The following is a 7,532-nucleotide window of genomic DNA, read 5'->3' on the forward strand; positions in this document are numbered from 1 at the left end:
CACCCCTACTTTTACCTCAAATTCACCAGCTCGAAATCCAACCCCAAATGAAGTGATCGTGATGGATCCAACACCAAACGGAGAGATCAACTATGGCACAATTCACCCCAATTCAATCCGATCATGGGAGGGAAGCGGCAAAAACATTGTCGCGATGAAACAGTCCATAGAAAAGCATTCAGATGAAAATAATAGTGGAAGCAATCTAGAAAGTCTTTTTGCAGAAATAAGTGATTCCGATGATAACAACAAAGAAGATGAAAACGAGAAAATGGAATCAGACAAGCTAAATGAAGAATTAAAAAGAATAAAAGCACAATTCACAAAACACGAACTTCGTTTATGCTTGACCAAAGGATATACAAAAAACCCAGCAAAAGTCTACTCGCAAAATAGAAATAATTACCCAATATTAGTGTATGATCAACATTCTTTTTCAGCAATTGCTAATCTCTCCTTGCAAACTTCGAGATCGCCTCAATAAAAAAAAATACTTAAAGCAATATACAATATTAATCAAGGTATAAATTATGTGAGACACCGAAATGAACAAACCAATTTAAAGAAAAAAGTTGTAAAAAATAATATAATCTTTTTGTTCAAGTTGTACATACAAATATAACCTCATATCATTACTCTTTTAATAAATATATTACAATGTGTGATCCTGTGATTTCATTTCGTGCGGACAAAGAGGAATTTGAATACTTCTTTTTACAAATGCAATGCGAAAAAAAGGAATATATAGAAGAAATAAAACAAATCTTCCAACAAAAACACAAGACAAATTTATCACTCTTCAACGAAATTATGAAATTATCGTTGTCGCATACAAAGAAGCTGAAAAATACTTCATCAATTTTTGCATTCAAACATACTTCCCAATCAGAATGAAAGATTGTGAACATGAGATAAACGAAAAAATTATTTTAAAAATATACGGTATTAAAGGTAGCATTATTGCAAAACAGGGAGAACTAGATAAAGCCGAACAGTTCAAATTCTGCTGCCCGGATCATTTAAAAGCAGTGGATTTTTTTAGACTGTCAGACCTTAAAGAGCTAGTACTTGGATCAAGTGTGTGGACAGCAAAAAACCAAAGAGATATCAAACTAAAAGGGCGACAATGAATGAATTTAAAAACAAGATCAACTTTAAAAGGGATAATGAAACCCCATTGGAAGAAGACACTAAAATGAAGAAACTATACTACGGAACATGCTACAATCATGAATTTAAAGAAATTAATCCAGGCACATGCATTATAACAACTTGCTATGACACACGTTGCATTGAAAACACATCAACTTTAAACACGAACATCAGCATAATTTGAGATGGCCTGCAAAAACGAACAAAATGCATATTATCTGCTTGACACAAAAACTCTTTAAATTTATAAAATTCATGATTGAAAATGAAATAAACTTTTACCACAGAAATCTTTTGCGAACACAATATTTCAACCTACTTCTACTCTTGGATGGTTCAGTTGCTAAAGATGTATGATGATATCTATTTGGAAATAGATGAACATCGCTGGAGTTGGTTCAATGTGTGGAAAATGCGAAATAAACCAAGTGCAAAACAATTCCTGATGAAGAAAATGAAAAAAAAATCATAGAGTAATTTCACAGATTGTATGATGATTTCAACAAATGATGACCATACCCTACCAGCAGTAATGCCGCCAGAAAGAAAAAAAAACGAAAATTGAAAAACTGCAAAAATATTCATTAAGAAAACGAGGAATTGCATTATTAAACTTTCAATTTTTCTAGGCATAAAAACAACTTTCACCATAATTTTGGCTTTTGTTTTCAACAACTTAGACCAATATATTATTATACAATGTCGATTGTACAATGTATATATCTCAAAAACATAGCTTTACATGATCAGCTTTCACTTGGATTAGATTTCTAAAAATCTAATAAAAGCATTTATAGATTTCTACGTTTGGGTTTGCTCCTTTGACGAGTAAAATTGTCTAGACATTTCTCTTTCGGCGGGGTATCCACCGGTTAACAGAGTGGCTATTGCTATTTTTCCCACTGATATTCTCTTGAAACCCTGTGAAAAACTTTAAGAAACAGCGAGCCATATGTTTGCCTATAATCTAACGCCAACAAAAATTGTTTCCAAAAAGACGTTAACAGTAGAGCAAAAGTCAATAATACTTTCGACATGTGCAGCCAGTGCAGAACTCCTCGATTTTTTCAATGTAAGGCTGTTTGCGCTTGCCAGATGCATTTGAGGTGTCGGTGATCAAAGAATCACAGATCTCATTGAGGACGGAAATGTTGAACTTCTTTAACTGTGAACTTGATATGATATCACACAAAGTGTATGTCTCGTACATGATTGGGTGTTGCGGCACCAATTCACGGGCAACTTCGTTGGTGAGCAGTTCAATGTGGGCTTCCATTGCTGCGTTTTCGAAATCGTCAAAGTCTTCATCGTCTCCATCATTGCATTCCTTGGACAGACTTTTTTTCGCTGCTAGGCGGGAGAAGAAGCTCGTTACCTGAGAACAAGTGAGAAATTCTTCGCTGGTGAACATTCTTTCCCCATTCACATTTCTTGCTGTCAGCATTGCACGAGCAACGGAGGAAGGATCTGCTTTCCTACCAGTTTTTTCACCAATTTGAAATTTTTCTATCAGATAAGTCCTTTTGTTTCGTTGAAAACCGAGCTTTCTTTGATGAGGTCTTGAGTGCCCAACCCATTGCTAAGTGATTTCTTTTTCTTGCGTCAGTGGCGTAACAGCACAACTAGGGGCCCGTGGTAAAAATTTAAAAGGGGCCCCCTTACATAACCATACTAACATCTAAAACATTATTCTAAAACCTAAAATAATGATTTAAATATTAATTACTGTAATTATAATATCAGTTGTTAAAAAAAACGCATCAGTCGCGACATTAAAACGTTTCTTTAATTAAATAGAAATTACAGAAATAGAATTTCCAAATTCGCAGTTTTAGGTTGTTGCTATGTAACCAAAATGCAAAAAATTTGTTCAACAGTTTCTTAACGTAACAGTTAATTTATAAGTAGGAAAAGGAACCTGAGCCCTGAAGACGAAAAGTGCATGTAATTAAACTGCAAACTTTGCAATCCTTGCTTTTTTGTCTGCAAACGTGTCAATAAGCTTTTCAATGTCTAACAACCACGCTTCATTGTTCTCAATTGAAAGAATTGCCAGTGAGTCCAGGCGATCTTGTGCAATGCTTGAGCGAAGGTAATTCTTTATAAGTTTCAACTTTGAAAATGAGCGTTCTGCACTCGCAACTGTCACCGGAAGAGTGATGAACTTGACAACCGCTAATAATAGCTTTGAGTAAGTACTGAGCCCCACATCTTTCAACAGGCATAGCACTTCTGAAACAGTCGACATGCCCTTCAGTACATCCCCGTAACACCAGCGAAATGACTCGATTTCATTCACAAGATCAGATATGTAATCTGCCACTTCAACCCCATCTGTGCATATGTCTCCCTTGTATTCATTAACAAACAATTCGGCAGACTTGCGAACTTCTGTAATGTCAAGAGTTGCAAGGCTTCCAGGGAGTACAAATTTGAAGGTATCAGCAAGAAATTTCTGGCTCCTGAAGCGTTCTTCTAATTGATTGGTAGCGGTGTCAATCACTTGGTAGAACATCTCTACAGTAAATCTTTCTTCAGGATCCTGTGGTCTACTGTCTGAGGCAAATTCGTCATAAAATCGAGGAACTCGGCGTACGCACTTAAATGCAAAAGTGCAAGAGACGCCTACTTTCAACGCGAACTTCACAGCTTTTATTTTGATCGCATCCCATTTGTCTCGCATGCCACTTATTTTACGCATGGCTCTTTCAAGTTCTTTGGCTGACCTACTCGAGTCTATTTTGTTTGACTGTAAGTTAGCTGAAGCGATCTGAATTGCTGTGAGTAACTTCTCCCATATAATAAGCATAACAACAAATTCAAATTTATTTAATTTGAGATGCAAACTGGCAGCTTCCTCTCGTTCCTTGACATTATCTTTTCCTTTCCTTTTCAAGTTGTCCAACACATGAAGTAAATCACGATATCGATTCTTCACTGCTCTTACTGAGTTAATTCTTGATGACCATCTGGTAGCACACAGTTTCTTTAATGTCAACTTAGTTTTAACTTTCCTCTGTTTCTTTTTTTTGGCCTGTGTGGTTGAACCCACATTAATGGCAGTGTCGTCAGAGTCCGTATCACTGTCAGAGGATACTTCATTTGTGAATTCGTCGATCACGCTGAGATCAGTGCTGTTTAGATCTGCCGTTCGATTGATGCTTCTGTTAAAGAAAGCATATATCTCTTCAAGATCAGCAAAAAAGTTGATGCTGTCAGCATTGCATTCAACAGCATCATTCACAACAAGGTTTAGGTTGTGGCTAGCACATTGCACAAACGGCACGGGTGATGTTATTCCTTCACTTTTAAGGTAATTTGAGATCAGTACATTGACACCTCCCTTGCTCCCGCTCATCACACTCGCTCCGTCATAACCCTGTCCTCTTATTTGTTTGGGATCCAAACCAATACGTCGTAAATAGTCAAGGACAGTATCTGTTAACGCTTTAGCAGTTCCTCCTTGTTTGGCCGGAATAAATCCCAAAAATGTCTCAACAACTGTTGCAGCTTCCATATCTACCCACCTTACAACAATCGAGATTTGGTCCACTCTGCAGATGTCGCTTGTTGTGTCAAAAATTAGGGTGAAACACGGCGCAACTTTGATTTTTTCAACGAGCTTTAGTCGTGTGGCATTTGCAAGAATTTCAATTATTTCATTTTGGATAGTGGGTGATAAATATCTACATTTACGAGCTTTCGACTCAACAAGCTGTTTAAAGTACGGATCACCGTCACCCATTCTCAACTGCATGTTAACTAAACCAAGAAAATTGCCTCCTTCACATCTTCCATTTCCGATAACCTCTCTGTGGCCACGAAAAGGCAGGCACAGGTTTGCCAAAGTCAATATGATCACTATTATTCTACACAAAACCTCACGCCAGAAGTTCTTGATCTTTGCAATCCCAGCTTCATTTAGCATGTTGATACCTTTGCCTGCCTTTAACTGAGCAAGACTCTTCGTAGCTTCTTTATGAGCAATGCTTTTTTCATGCCTTTCAATTTGTTGCTTCAAGCACTTTGTGTTTGGGATAAAGCCATCTATCCATGGACTATCTTTGTTATTTGAAGTATTCCATGCCAGCAACCAGCAATTGTGACAATATACAGTGCCTAGTTTCTCTGAGCAGCTAAACCAGTCCCTTTTCACAGAAAATAATTTCAAATTCCTACACAAACATTGAAAGAGATTATCTTTACGCAGATATTTTCTCAGGCGAATACGTATTGGGTTATCAATGTGTATGGGACTAGGAAAAGTGTTCATATCGAAAGTACTCACCTATAATAATAATGTGCAGGATTAAATGTCTGTCCACTCTCGATTTTAATCATTTTACTCGGTTGGCAACTGCCATGCCTCGCTAGAACTTCAATTAAGTTGTTAGATAACTCGTTTTTGAAATGTCCACGATCTGATGGGTAAGTATTGCAAGGATCAAAATCTTTCAGTTCTGTATATTTTCTATCTGAAAATAAAATTATGATGAACATATGATGATTGGTGGAAACTAGTATGTAATCTTAATGGCTTACGTTTGGCTTTGTCTAGCTATCTTTCTATAACTCATATTTAAAGAAAAACATTACAGTACCTAATATGTTATCAGTATTACTCGAAGAAACCGTCAACATATGGTCAATGCGATCAGTATCAACTGGGGCTTCAGCTGACTCACTACTTTTCAAATTATCTGGAAAGTGGAAAAAATATAAAAACTGTACGTACTGTCCAAAATTAAGTAAAGATTTCAATAATTCAATCATTAATTCAATGACTTATTCACTTCAACTTTATTTAATATATCGTTTTAAAAATGCAAAAAAGTATCAAAGACAAAATGATAAAAATGCAGTAATGAACAATTATTGATAACAACCCTGTTCCTGTTGTACGGGTGATGATGATGATCCACTTGAAGAAATTTCTTCGGACTCGTTCGAAGTCGAAGAAGTTGGCTGGATTTTTCTCTTATTGCGTTTCTGAGCCCCTGAAAGTTCCTTTAATTTCCCCATCTAAGGCTCTAACTCTAGAGTATTTAAAAGCAAAATTAATATTATTGAAAACAATAATTAAATACTGTAAATATTGTATGTATATTTTATATATTGATCTGTCTTCGTTAAACTTTAGTCTTTATGGCTTACCTTTATGACTTTATCCTTTATTTAGATTGAAATGTTACTCATCCAACCGTGACACAGAGTAAGGATATCCTTACTCTGTGACCGTGACGCCATATTAAATACGTAGGTGCTTCCACTGTTTAAGTTTAAAATTCCAGTGCTTCCACGGATAAGGTTAAAATTACATATTTCAAAATTACACGCGCACACATGAGAAATTGATTTGAAACGAATCATCAATGATAATGTACTTTTCGCCTCAAATATTCTTGTTCTCTAGTACGATTTCGCTCTCTAGCCTTTGAATTGAGCCTTTTTATATGTAGGTTTGTGCGATTTCTCTTGTTTTATTCATAGAATTACAATAACCTTCTAATCTCACAGGGGCCCCCTTAAGCCAGGGGGCCCGCGGGTTCGCACACCCTGAGCCCATAGTAGTTACGCCACTGTCTTGCGTTGTCCCTATTTCTGGGATGGAAACTGCCTGGCCTTCCAAAGCTTCCGCATAGCTCAGGGCCGCTTTATCTAAAAGGATTTCACGTTCCAAAACTCTACCATGTTTCTCACAGTCTAAATGTCTTTGCAAGGAGGAATGCCGCAAGAAAGTTTGATTGCATCCTTCTTCAGGACACGTAAAAATATCAGAAGCATTTGTCGGTTGCTCTTGTGGAACATTAGTAGGTGCAGGTGTGCTATCTTTGTCCTCTTTGGCTGAAAGAGCTGAATTTTCATTGCTTAACCGGGAGAAAGTTGCTGCGAGATGAGCATACTACATCAAGAACTGGAAGTTCATTTGGAGACAGGTTCTGAAACTTCTTGGAAGAAAGCAGCTTTCCTGGCCCAATGCCCATGCGCTTTCCAAACACGAATACCTTCCCTTTCATATCTGAAATTGTTGAGAAAACTAATCCCCTAAAGATTGCATCTTGGAAGCCTCGCCTATCTTGCACAACGTGACATTAACTCCAGGAATTCCACCAGCAGAAAGCATGGCATCCTTCATTTGTTCTGCTGTCTCGATGTCGTTGCTGCTGTTGAGATGAATCCTCATGTGGGATTTAATCGTTGCAGCTTTCCTGTCACATGGACCCTTTCCTCCCTGGGGATCAGAAAAATCCAAACCTTTAACAGCGACGCCATGTTGCAAGCCTAATACTTTGGTGCTAGCTATGATTGGACCACAGTGGTAGCAAGCAGCATTGTCTTGACGGTAGAAGACTGACTTCAGGCCAGGGATGATTGACTTG

General features: G+C 37.3%; 1 pseudogene; it reads right to left on the reverse strand.

Moving 5' to 3' along the window:
- Nucleotides 1–2,170: 2,170 nt before the first annotated feature.
- Nucleotides 2,171–7,169, reverse strand: LOC114530146 (annotated as a pseudogene).
- Nucleotides 7,170–7,532: the final 363 nt, after the last annotated feature.

Source organism: Dendronephthya gigantea, unplaced genomic scaffold (assembly GCF_004324835.1).
Source record: "Dendronephthya gigantea isolate DGI-Jeju-01 unplaced genomic scaffold, DenGig_1.0 000060F, whole genome shotgun sequence".
Taxonomy (NCBI): domain Eukaryota; kingdom Metazoa; phylum Cnidaria; class Anthozoa; order Malacalcyonacea; family Nephtheidae; genus Dendronephthya; species Dendronephthya gigantea.